Genomic DNA, 13,166 nt, shown 5'->3' with positions numbered 1-13,166 from the left:
TATAAATTTGTTATGATTTTGATTGTATTAATTAGGGGGGAATTTATTTTTTTTGAGTGAATTTCAAGAATGATCTTTATGGTGATATGTTGAATTTTATTATGTGCTATATATGGTTTACATGTATTTCAAGCTATTTTTTTTGAATGATTTTTCATCATCAAAAAGGGGAGATTGTTGGCTTTTTGGCCCTAATTAATTAATTAATTAATCAATGTTTTGATGACAACAAACTCAATTTTTAATTACTGAAAATTTTAGTATTTTAATATGTCCATAGCGTAGAGCTTGGAACAACGATTCCAACAGCTCTTGAATCACTTCAATCGGAGCTAAAACGAAGACGATATGACCGAAACAAATCTATAGATTAACATACGATGGACTTTTGATTTTTGGATTAATTTAAAAAGAAAATGAATTAAAAGGAAAATAAATTTAATATTATTTTTTGTTTGTGTTTAATGGCTAGTTTTTACACATGGTATATATTTTTTTATTTTTGGATTGACTTTAAAAAGAATGAATTAAAAGGAAATGAATTTAATATTATTTTATATTTGTATCTAACAGCTAGTTTTTGACACATGGTATGCTTTTTATTTTTTGGATTAATTTTAAAAAGAAAATGAATTTCAAAAGAAAATGAATTTAATATTATATTTTGTTTGTATCTAACCACTAGTTTAGTTTAAAATCTCCACCATTGATTTTTCTTTTCCAAAATCCAATGATCCAATTTAAATTCAATTTTTTTTTTCGTTTTTCATCTCTATATAAACCATTTTCCTCTCCAAATTTTGTATGAACAAATTTTACATTTCATAATCCTCCAAAACTCAAAAGTCTCCATTGTTGCTCTCTCTAAGCTCCCAATTTTTTTCTTTTCATCTTATTCTTGAGAGAGTGTTATTGTATTGTGAGGATAAATTTGTAGAGTGCTTAAATTTGTAAATCCACTCTAGTGAGAGTTGTATTGTGTTCTTCAAAAATTCCAACATTTGTAACGGTTTGATCCTAAATTGTGGAAAGGATCGGGTTTGCTCTTGAACCCGTAAAAGGAGCGGTGGTATAACAGTTGGGCTCTAATTCGTGGAAAGAGTCGGAAAAATTTTATTCAAATTTCCAAGAGGCGCTTGGAGAGTGGAGTAAGTCGAGTTTGACCGAACCACTATAAAAATTACGGTATCTTTTCTCTAACTCTTTCCTTTTTATTTTTGCAATTAATTTAAGCAATTTATTGTATGTTTTAGTTTGTTCTTATTTATTTGCTAAAATTTGATAGAATTAAATTATCACACTATTTGTCATCTTATTTGTTGCATAAATTGAATTTTTCTTATTATTTATAAAAAATGTATTAATTAGTTTAATTGGGTTAATTTTTTAAAAAAGTTTAATTAAACCTTATTCACCTCCTCTAGAATTGCCATATCGATCCAACAGAGAACACACAGAAGAAGAAATTTTTTTTTTCTCTTATTCTCAAAATTCTTTCTCTCTTCCCACAATCTTAGGAGAGTCCACCACTCCTGCTTATTCTCATCCCCTAAGGAGAATATCAAAGATTTTCTTGTGGTGGTGGCCATTTGGGTTGCTACGGGTTGGAGATAAAAGAGTTCGTGAACAGATCGAGGGAATATGTGAAGACCTTTTGGCTTCAAGGGTAAATGGTACTTCTTCCCTAATTCCCTCTTTAGCCTGCTGTAAAATTTTCTGATTATGCATAATTTGAATGTTATGTAATTTTATTCTATATAAATGAAATTGAGACGATCCCATTTCCGCAATGGACCTCACAATTCCTTCATTAACAACATGTTTAATTGATCTTGTTTAATCCATATTTCCCTCTTCTACTTTATATTGTTATGTAAAATGAAAAATAGGATACGATCTTTTTCGCTGCAGGTATTCACATATCCTTCAAGGGCATGGCGAGCCAGTGAAGTTGCGTTGTTCTTAAGGAGAAGGTCCCCTAGATAGTCATTCTATTTGTTACCACGGTATGGGGAAGCGTTTAAGATTTCCAATCCTAGTACTCAATGTGAATTGGATATTGATCCTGATGGGCATTTTAAGTACGTGTATATGGCACTTGGGGCTACGATTAGAGGTTTTATGAACTACATCAGGCCAATCATTATGGTTGATGCTGCCCACATAAAAGGGATGTGTAAGGGCATTATGCTCGTAGCTAAGCAGATAGACCCACTTGCTTTCGGGTTGGGTGACAAAGAAAATAATGATTCATGGACGTGGTTTATGAGAAGTTTACAATCAAAAGTGGTGTAGTTAATGGGTTGGTTTTTCGATTGACACAAAAGCATTACAAAAGCCATCGTTATGGTTTTTCCTGATGCATTCCATGCCCTTTGTATCCATCATTTGAGTATGAACCTGACAACAAAGTTCAACAATAATAATATATTTGCAAACTTCATGTTAGCAACCAAGGCATGTAGGAAGTCTATCTTCCGATACTATTGGAACAAGTTGGCTTCCTATAATGGTGTTTAGAAATATCTTACCGATGTTGGGTTATCACAGTGGGCCTGAGTATCCCAAGGGGGATGAGATATGATCAGATGACCACTAATATTGTCAAATGCATCAATATAGTATTGAAAGATGCTTGATCCCTTCCATAAGAGAGTGACGATGCCATACGTAAAAAGGAAGAGACTCATGTCACTGCACTGTTGGATCATATCATAGGTCTTCACCATGAATGGTTTTCTAAGCGTGGACATTAGCATTAAAGCAAGAAACGGTTTTGTCAGACCATGGTAAAGAACTTATGAAACTTGCAAAATCACTTCCAAGACATAAAATGCCCGGTCGATCACCACGAGCTTGAGATTGTAGACGTTCATCTCAACCTTCGTATTAATTTGAATTAACAGACTTGAATTTATGGCAAATTTGATTACTATGAGATCCCCTGCTCACATGCTCTCATCACTTGTCAGGTTAGGAATATTTATCCATATAGTCTATGCTTTAGTACATACACAGTTATATCTTGGCTGGCTAGTTATGCAAAGCCCATATTCCCTGTATGTCATTCATCATAGTGGAAGACACCACCTAGGTTTGAGGATAGAGTATTTCTACCTCCAAGGGTTGTTGGAATGGTTGGTCGTCGTTCAACTGTATGAATCCCATCAAATGGTAAAATCCAGAAACAGTTTCATAGGTGTACTCGTTGTCGCAATGTTGGACATAAGAAGACATGTCGGGCAACCCTTGTAGAGAACACTTAGATGGATTTTTTTCCCCTCAACCCTAGTATATTTAGTACAATGCCATGTACTCATTTCATTCATATGAAGTATCTTGAATTCAGTTTTCCTTTTATTTGTATGATTGTTTTCATCAGTTCTCAGGCAAATCTCAGATAAAAAAAGTTGTTCTTTCTTGCTTTCTCGAGAAATCTCGGGCAATTTTTAGCTTGAGTTGTAAAACAGAATGGTATTATAATCGTATTCTCAGACCATCTCGAACAACATGTACCCCAAGATTTAATACAGAAGCCATTAGTCTTTAGATCTCGGGCCATCTCACATAACATGTACCAGAGATTTAATACACATGCCATTAGTCCTTAGATCTCAAGTGATCTCAGGAAACATTTACTCCGAGATGTAATATAGAATGCCATTAGTCTTTAGATCTCAGGTGATCTTGGGCAATATGTATCTCAAGATTTAATACAGAATGCCATCTTTCTTTAGATCTTGGGCTATCTGGAGCAACATATGCCCCAAGATTTAACAGAATGTTGTCTTTCTTTAGATCTCGTTGGATTTCTACAACTTTTACCCAGAGATTACGTAAAATTATGCATGAACCTGTGTCAATTTGGTGCAATTTTTAAGATTGGTTCGTTGTTATATTAAAAATGCAACAGGTTCATTTTTACTAAAAATAGTTACAGAAACTATTACAAGAAAGCTCTGTTATATAGTCAGTTCACGCTGAAATAAGAGAATGTTATCCTGCCTAAGTGTACCTAAAGGAGTTTGACTTGTATCGTATTCAAATAGTTTTGTACAAAATATCCCTCAATCACCTCACGTATATTGTTGTGGTACAGTCTTCACTTGATATACTCTCCACGATGTCAAGGGTAGATTCAACTTCCTTGCTAGGATCTCAACCCTATCCAGTAGAGTTGGAAGTACAATCCGCATGTTATCCACCTCCTTTGATAGCTTGACAGCGGATGTCAGTGTGATCAGGGAGTCTAATACGAGTATCTGCTCAACGACCATGTTGATCACCAAAAGCACCCAATGGCACCCAGTGATGTTGTACGACATAAACATAGTCAAACACCTTCCAAGGTGTGCTGTGACCTAGCTATTCCCTTTGTACATATCTCATAATTGTAATATCCTTCACCCAAGTTTGTTCCACGTCTAAAGGTCTAGTTGTAAACCCCTCAACTTGTTTTACTAGTTAATTAAGTTTAAGTTCTCTTAATTATGTGTTAATTATCCTAATTACGGATATAAGTTCTTATAAGTTCTCTTAATATGATTATAATGTTTGTAGTAATTAAAGATTATGGAAGTTATAATGGGTATGCATATGAGGTGGAGATGAGGAAAATTTTCTAAATTTTGAATGGGGTGCTTTCCGATGGTAAAGAGCAGTCAACACTTAGACATATTTCGGAAAGCTAAGATAAGTGAGGAACACATGGGCATTTATGGGCTTAAGAACCGAAGGGTGAAAAATTGACTATGTGTAACTGGAGGTATGCGTCAAGGGCCTTTAGAGGTCAGTGAAGACCTAGGATGGATAATATGCGAGAACTTGGGTTTTCTTAAGTGAATGTATGGTAGACGAAGAGTGTTGAGCTGTGTTAAAGGTACGGGACACGTTTATAAGCATTAGGCCTAAGCACGAGTGTCTAAGGGTAAAACCAACATATGTGTTAAACGGTGATGCATGAGCAAATGGAGATACCGTGTTAGTTGTGGTATGCGTTGGCCAAGGCCAAAGGCTAGCAGGAATGTAAGCTTGGGCTTTGATAAGAGACTTAAGTCTTCAGCTTAAACACTTAATTAGTGAGCTACGTGGCATGCTTAAATGCCTTAAAGAGTTAAGTATGCCAGCTGTCAATTTGAGGAACTTCATGAGCATGCAGCCTTAGTATAAAAGGAGTTTTAAGTTAAAGAACTTGGTTTAGGTATTTTGAGTGTGCTAAGGGAGAAGAGCTGCCAGTGATTTGAAGCTTGAGCTATGATGAAGCTAATTCAAGGTTGTTGAAAAAAGATCTCCATGGAATTAGCTGAAGGTTGAAGAATTTCTTCAAGTGCTTAAGAATCTAAGGCCACATGTCGAGTTGTCAGAATTGGTGAATTCCAAGCTTGGGGGAAAAGAATCAGAAGTTGGAAGATAAGGTAGCTGAGATGTTTAGGAATAAGTTCTTAGAAGGAAGTTTCATGAGATTGTACCTGGAATTTAAGTTATTCAAGCTGAAAGTGAAAATTTGAAATTTTGATTGGATGAACAAGCAGACAGCTACTATCCACGCATAAGTAAGCAGCTGACCAACAACATTAAGTATGGACAAGCCATTGTCGCATAGGCGAAACCAACACATTTTAACACATAAGGGTATCTTGTGTGAGCTGCTACACACACTAGTTGGTCGCAGGGTAAAAATTTGGTTAAGTGTGGTTATGCGTTAAATACAATATACTAAGGATACATCGTATAGTAAAGGAAGAAAATAATGCATCGAACTAGGTTGAAGTTCAACATGCGTTATTTTTTAAGTAACTCTTATCAAAGAGTACCTATGAGCGGAAGCAAGATCGTTCCAAATTCATTATGATAGAAATATTGCATTCACAAACAAACATACAAGTTATGCATTTAACAACTCACCTAGTCATTGTGATCATCCAGTCTATTGTCCACCAAATCACATTGTCGCTTACCACCGATGGTCTTCTACACGAATAAGGCAGCAAGGAGGACACAACCACTCGGAATCCAAGAGGTGTGGGCTCTGTTGGATTTGGTAGACGGGAGGAGGAAACAATAATCGTTTACCACGACCAAGTAAGTGGGAGAGATATGAAGTCTATCGCATAGACGGATGCTTGATTGTTTAGTAAAAGATACATGACCGTGTAGATTGGGCTGATGATTTAGACGACCGTTTAGTAAAATTGCTTGCGCGCGCGATCGCTTAGAAAAAGGTAGATGATTGTTTAGGAAAGCTGCGTGTGTACACGATCGTTTAGGACAACTTGAGCTACCGTGTAGGCTCTCGTTTACTAGACGATGGGCAGTGTACTTAATCGTGAAGCGATTATCTGATTTTTTTGCAAAATGAAAACCATTTTCATTTTATCTTTCAGTTACGAAAACTGAATATAACCTCCCACTATCTCGTGCGGTTATCGAGAAAAACCAACAATTATCTCATAATTATTTAATTAAAAAATAAATATAATCATATTATATTTATAACCTATAGTTTAATATCATATCATATGCAACATATAAACCATAGTCATTTTCTCCACCACTAGATATAAATCATATTTGTATCCTTTTCCTCCAATTAATGTATCTCATACATCATGTCAACTATATCATATATAATTGACCCATTTAATTATATCATATATAATCAAACTCCCTCTTGTCAATCTGAACACTTCAAACTGACCCAAAAACTGATTCTCAACTTGAATCCATTGAGCTACCAAGAGGACCTTATGAATCTGTAGCTTGAAGCTCCAATGGTACGTGAAAAGCTAACTAACTCTTTAGCCACGAGATCCACCATCCGTTAACTGCCAGGCATTCTACTAAAGACCGATAGTTGTACTCTTCTCACCACAGATATATTTCTGTGTCCATCGGATATAATCAATCAACAGTACGATAACCCTTCACAGATGCTCGTAAGTACAGCTGGGCCAATTTACCATTTTGCCCCTGTAGTTACATCTAACTTCTCAAGTACCACTAATCCCTCTAATGAACAATACAATACAGTCCTACTATGTGTGGACACCTCTCGGGCCATGAGAAGGTGTGTGGCACCACATCGTTCAAGTCCCAGAATCAGCCCTTAAGGGAGCAATCTATCTACTTACTCCTGCTTTGGGGAAGGAGTGAATTCCATCTTGTGTAGTTGAGTTCCCAGCTCCCAAATCAGACGAATTCCCAAAGTGGTAGGTTTGAGTCGGTAATCTGGCCACTCGCACCCATGCAAATCAAATGACCGCCCTCAAAGGCAAGAGTTCCCAACTCAGTCAGGATTGAGGTCATGTTACTCTTATTAAAGAGTACCTATGAGCGGAAGCAAGATCGTTCCAAATTCATTGTGATCAAAATATCACATTCACAAACAAACATACAAGTTATGCATTTAACAACAAATTATGGCATGCTTTTCAAATTTAAATGCAAAAGAACGAAAGACATACCAGTTGAAGAACTTTTCTTTTCTTGAACTCTCGCTCTCGTTAGGACTTGCAACTTACGCAATCGCTGTGATCGCCTAGTCTATCGTCCACTAAATCATGTTGTCACTTACCACCGATGGTCTTTTACGTGAACAAGGAAAAAATGAGGATACAACCACTTGAAAACCACGGTATTCTCAGAGTGAGAATCTAAGAGGTGTGGACTTTGTTGGATTTGGTAGAGGGGAAGAGGAAACAACGATCGTTTACCACGACCAAGCTTGTGGGAGAGATATGAAGTCTATCGCATAGACAAATGCTTGATCGTTTAGTAAAAGGTACACGATCGTGTAGTAAATTGGGGCTGATTGTTTAGACGTTCGTTTAGTAAAATCACTTGCGCGCGCGACCGCTTAGAAAAAGGTAGACGATCGTTTAGGAAAGTTGCGCGTGTACACGATCGTTTAAGACAACTTGAGCTATCGTATAGGCTCCCGTTTACTAGACGTTGGGCAGTGTACTTAATCGTGAAGCGATTATCTGATTGTTTTTGCAAAATGAAAACCATTTTCATTTTATCCTTCAGTTACGAAAACTAAATGTAACCTCCCACTATCTTGTGCGGCCGTGGAGAAAAAATTACAATTATCTCATAATTATTTAATTAAAAAATAAATATAATCATATTATATTTATAACCTATAATTTAATATCACATCATATGCAACATATAAACCATAGTCCTTTTCTCATCCACTAGATATAAATCATATTTATATCATTTTCCTCCAATTAATGTATCTCATACATCATGTCAACTATATCATATATAATTGACCCGTTTAATTATATCATATATAATCAAACTCCCTCTTGTCAATATGAACACTTCAAACTGACCCAAAAATTGATTCTCAACTTGAATCCATTGAGCTACCAAGGGGACCTTATGGACCTATGGCTCAAAGCTCCAATGGTATGTGAATAGCTGACTAAACTCTTTAACCACGAGATCTACCATTTGTTAATTGTCAGACATTCTACTAAAGACTGACAACTACACTCTTTTCACCACAGATATATTTCTGTGTCCATCGGGTATAACAAATCAACAGTATGATAATCCTTCATAGATGCTCCTAAGTACAGTTAGGCCAATTTACCATTTTACCTCTATAGTTACATTTAACTCCTTAAGTACCACTGATCACTCTAATGAACAATACAATATAGTCCTACTATGTGTGGACACCTCTCGGATAAGAAGGTGTGTGGCGTCACATCGTTCAAGCTCCGGAATCAGCCCTTAAGGGAGTAATCTATCTACTACCTCTGCTTCAGGAAGAAGTGAATTCCATCTTGTGTAGCTGAGTTCCCAACTCCCAAATCAGACAAATCCCCATAGTGGTAGGTTTGAGTCGAAAATCTGGCCACTCGTACCCATGCAAAGCAAAGGACTGCCCTCAAAAGCAGGAGTTCCCAACTCATTTAGGATTGAGGTCATGTTACCTATGGTCATCCTAGTGAAGTGAAGTCTTTGTCATGAACGACATTATATAACGAGACTATAACACTTCGTGGTCTGGTCTTATACAAATTGATAACTTGTAGAAATACAAGTTATTGTGGCTCTTAAGATGAAACAATTAAGGTTTTTAATGATAAAATCTTATCATTTTTAGAAGAAATGCATGGAATTACTCAAACATTAGCAAACTCATGCAAAAGAATGTTTATTACTAAAGTACCGCGGCATTAATGCATTATATTTCAGGATTTCAACTAGAGTCTAACGCATGATTAAGAAGTGTTGCAGGCAAAGTCTAACGCATTGGCCATGCATTGGAGGGATTCAACGCAAGGAAGATTCATTGATTCAGGCTGTTTGTGTCAAATCACCACTTGCAAGCATGGGCACCTGCAGCAGGCGGCATCTGAAAAGCATCTGAGTGTTAGGCGGCTGACCAGGGCATAGACTTTAATGCTGCCCATCATCAAGCTGGAGAAGACCAGTGCCTATAAATAGAAGAAATCCCTCAAGAGTTCGAAGTTCAGAAATTCCAAGTTCTCACTCACAGTTTTAGTCTCAGTGTTAGTTTAGTCTTAGTTTTAGATCTTTAGAGCTGTGTTGTGGTGTCGAGAAGAGAAAGAGGGAAGAGAACCACCATTATTGCCGATCAAGGAGTGGAGGAAGTCGAGCTCTAGAGAGACACTTCATCCAAATCTTACACAAATGGTTGTACACAACTAGAATTGAGCCAAAGAGGACAAGAGATTGTACTATGCGGTTTGACTCAGTTCATTTCATCTTATTTATTGCTTTCATCCTTTCATCTGATTAAGTATTGCTTTTGTAAAGACAATATGCTTCTTTATAAATTCACATATTTAATCTATCACACTTTGCCATTGTTTATTTCTTGTTTATGTTGGATGCATTTATACTTCATGCAAAATTCCATTTCAAATGCTTAAGCCACTAAATAAATTGGTAAGAGCATTTTTAACTTAAACTATTCGAGAGAATAAATAAGCCAGCTTCGAGTTAGAACGCATAGTACTACTAGAGATAGACTTACTGGTGTTTTATTGCATCCTGTGTTTGACGCATACATCCAAGAGATAGGCATTGTATGTTATTCGCATTGAGAAGTGTCGAATATAGTCTAACGCATAAACAAAGATAAACAAATCATCTCATTCACATCACATTCTAGTTCGTGTACATTCAACTTAGATCGACGCGTACCACTTGCATTAAAAATCCATTTCCACACGACCCATCATTTTCTACTCAATCCTTTTGTATCTTCTTGCATACACACAACACCTTAGTGTAAATAACACATTTCTCTGTACATTTAGGATATCCCTACAACAGCTATAATGAAAGGTCTGCGTTAGCTTAATCTGAATCCCTGAGTTCGACCCTGGACTTACCAGGAACCTAAATTGAATTTATACTTGGATCCGATTTAGGAAAATTTGAACATCAATAGAGGAGTGTCATGCGTTCTATTGCACATCTCTTACGCATCAACGCATCATTCATACTTATTTTTCCAAATTATTTTATACAATACACTCCTAGCTCGAATCACAAAAGCAACGAACAAGTTTTTGGCGCCGTTGCCAGGGATTCAGCAACAAAACTAACCATAAATTTTGCTTGTATCTTTTGTAGGAACACTTCAGCTGAGGGAGTATTATGAGCTAAGCCTAAGCTTATAAACGTTTATAAGCAGGGAGAGCACTCTTGAACTTGTATACGACCCTAAGGTTGAAATGACATTCCGACGAAGAAATCGATCTAATCGTCGTTGTAGGTTTAGGCAACAACTTCTCAGACAATAAACCAGGAAACAACAAATGGCGGACGAACAGGCAAATCAAAACTTAGCTCAACAACTAGCCCACGATGCGCAAAATCCGATTCTAATGGCGAACAGTAGTACGCGTCCCATGAGGGAGTATGCGTCTTCTGTATTATATGATTTCTCACCTGGGATCACATATCCAACGCCAGATGGGACAAGATTCGAGATGAAATCTGTGATGCTACAAATGCTCCAAACAACTGAACAATTTGGGGGTGGTCATGGAGAAGATCCTTATGCCCACATGAAACGTTTCCTGGAAACGTGCAACTCATTTGTGATTCCTGGAATCACTCCAGAAGCGATCAGGCTATGTTTGTTCCCATATTCTTTGCGTGATGGCACAAAGTAATGGGTAAGTTCTCTAGAGCCTGGTGAGATCACAACCTGGGAGAAGTTGGTGGAGAAATTCATGCAAAAATACTTCCCACCCACCACCAATGCAAGGAGGCGTAGAGAGATCATGAACTTCGAGCAAGAAGAAGCTAAAATTTTGAGCGCCGCATGGGAGCGTTTAAAAGGATTAGTCAAAAATTGCCCCAACCATGGATTACCATTAACTATCCAGATGGTGACCTTTTATGGTGTATTGAATAGAGCATCCCAGATTGCAGTTGGTGGTATCATGGATAAATCCTATGCTGAAGCTAAGGAAATATTAGACCGCATTGCTAAGCACAACATGGAATGGATGGATGATACTTATGACGCAAGAGCCGACAGGAAGAGGCGATCTCAGAATGTGAATTCTATCGATTCCAACGCAATAGTCACACTTTCTGCACAAGTGGTTGCTATGACCAACCTTTTACAGAACATGTCATTAGGGAACACATCAAATCAGCAGAAGGTAAATCAGGTAGACACATTCGTGCAGCCCATGGTTAGCTGTGTGGGTTGTGGAGATCCTCATTCTTACTCTGATTGCCCACAAAATCTGCAATCATTCTGCTTCATTAAAAACAACCCATTTTCAAACACATATAATTCCGGATGGAGGAACCATCCAAATTTTTCTTGGACAGGAAATCAACAGGAGCCACACCACCTAGAGGTGAACTAGCAGCAAAGGCAAGGACCGCTGCCTGCATTCTAGCCAACGCATCAGCCACACCAACAATCCTTTAATAGAGAAGGTCAGGCGTCGAGCTCAGCATCTCCGCTTGAAGGAGTATATAGCCTAGAATGACGCATTGCTAGAAAGCCAGGCGTCGTTTATCAGAAACCTGGAGAAACAGGTGGGGCAGATTGCAAGTGAATTGAAGAATCGGCAGCCTAGAGTCTTGCCTAGCAACACTGAAACCCCGGGGAATAACAATGGAAAGGAGCAATGTCATGCGGTGACATTGCGAAGTGGCAAAGCTCTTGAAAAAAGAAACATGAACCCAAGAAACAACAATCCTTCAAAAGAACTCATCACACGTTCAATGGCATTAGGAGATCAAGAAGAAAGAACGCCTGAATCCACAAGCCATTCAGAGTCAAGTACGTCTAACGTGGGAAAACCTGCGGTGCCACTAAATGCACCATTCCCTAGACACTTAATGAAGAATGATGAACAACAATTTGAGCGTTTTCTTGAACTCCTGAGGCAATTGCACATCAATATTCCACTTGTAGAAGCCTTGGAACAAATGCCAAAATATGTCAAATTTTTTAAGGATATTTTGACAAAGAAAAGAATAGTCAGCGAGACGAAAGTAATTACGCTAATGCAGGAGTGCAATGCGTTAGTAAGCAACAAACTACCCAAGAAACAGAAGAACCCGGGAAGCTTCACAGTCTCGTGCTCAATTGGAGGGTTGGATGTGGGACATGCGTTGTGTGATTTGGGAGTAAGCATTAACCTCATGCCACTCTCAATCTTCAAGAAATTGGGAATTGGTGAAGCACAACCCACTTCTATTACTCTTCAACTCGCTGATAGGACGATCAAATATCCTAAAGGAAAGATTGAAGACGTTCTAGTAAAAGTTGACAACTTCATATTCCCAGCAGATTTCATCATCTTAGACTATGAAACAGACAGGGATGTACCAATTATTATTGGACGCCCCTTTCTAGCCACTGGGAAAGTATTAATAGACGTGCATAAGGGAGAATTAACTATGCGCGTAGACAATTAGGAAGTGAAGTTTAATATGTTAAACGCATTAAAGTTCCCGGATAGTAAAGAATGTCCACTGAACATAATAGAGTTGCCTGAAGAAGAAGTGACCCAAGTTTGTGAGGTCCTCGCATTGGAAGAAAACATGAAAGAACCTGAGCCGAGTCTGAGTGAGCACTGGACGAAACCAACACATCCATCACTAGAGAAACCACCATAACTTGAGCTGAAACCGTTACC

General features: G+C 37.7%; 1 non-coding gene across 1 annotated transcript; it reads right to left on the bottom strand.

Annotated features, from left to right (window-relative positions):
• Nucleotides 1-11,267: 11,267 nt before the first annotated feature.
• On the bottom strand, nucleotides 11,268-11,371 carry LOC120068635 (small nucleolar RNA R71). Its single transcript, XR_005479272.2, has one exon. It is a non-coding gene; the product is annotated as a small nucleolar RNA R71 (small nucleolar RNA).
• Nucleotides 11,372-13,166: the final 1,795 nt, after the last annotated feature.

Source organism: Benincasa hispida, chromosome 4, assembly GCF_027475165.1.
Source record: "Benincasa hispida cultivar pf3 chromosome 4, pf3_genome.v1.1, whole genome shotgun sequence".
NCBI classification, from domain to species: Eukaryota; Viridiplantae; Streptophyta; class Magnoliopsida; order Cucurbitales; family Cucurbitaceae; genus Benincasa; species Benincasa hispida.
Note: the sequence above shows the minus strand (reverse complement) of the source record. Positions and strands in the feature narration are given on the sequence as shown.